Source organism: Limulus polyphemus, unplaced genomic scaffold (genome assembly GCF_000517525.1).
Source record: "Limulus polyphemus unplaced genomic scaffold, Limulus_polyphemus-2.1.2 Scaffold141406, whole genome shotgun sequence".
NCBI classification, from domain to species: Eukaryota; Metazoa; Arthropoda; class Merostomata; order Xiphosura; family Limulidae; genus Limulus; species Limulus polyphemus.
In genome coordinates this window covers 1-540 of record NW_013807002.1, presented here as the reverse complement: position 1 = coordinate 540, position 540 = coordinate 1, and the positions used below count along the sequence as shown (strand labels likewise).

The 540-nt window shown below is 37.6% G+C and overlaps 1 non-coding gene across 1 annotated transcript; it reads right to left on the bottom strand.

The window, feature by feature from the left end:
- Nucleotides 1–439: 439 nt before the first annotated feature.
- On the bottom strand, nt 440–511 carry Trnastop-uca. Its single transcript has one exon. It is a non-coding gene; the product is annotated as a tRNA-Sec (tRNA).
- Between the last annotated feature and the right edge of the window lie 29 nt (nt 512–540).

Sequence of the window (540 nt, the reverse complement as noted above, 5' to 3'; positions counted from 1 at the left end):
GGACACGCAGCCTTCTGACCTGGGGGTTTGACGCGCTACCATTGCGCCACCGAGTCACGTTACATTTAGCGAAAAGTACTTGAAGTTTTAAGAGAATTCTGAATAGATGTCCGAGTGAACGAATAACTGACCATCAAGTTTTGACTTGACGTGATGTGAGTGGGAAAAAAACAGATTACGAGCAAATTGCTTGGATTGACTTCATTGTAAGTTAAATTTGAATTATCTACTATACATTTCAGGTCTATTATACTCCTAAACAGTTCGAGTGTTTTGTTCCTGAAGACTTCAACTTTGGGTCAAATTATAATTGGGTATATTTCAATATTCAGTAAAGAACTTTGATTAGGTAAAAACGTAATCATGAAGAAATCAAACATCTTCGTTATTTTCCAACAATAGGTTTGGTTAAAAACCAAATGCAAAAAAAAAAAGAATTGGACCCGGACGTGACTCGAACACGCAGCCTTCTGATCTGAAATCAAACGCGCTACCATTGCGCCACCGAGTCACGCAAAAAAAAAATGCCCTTTAATAATT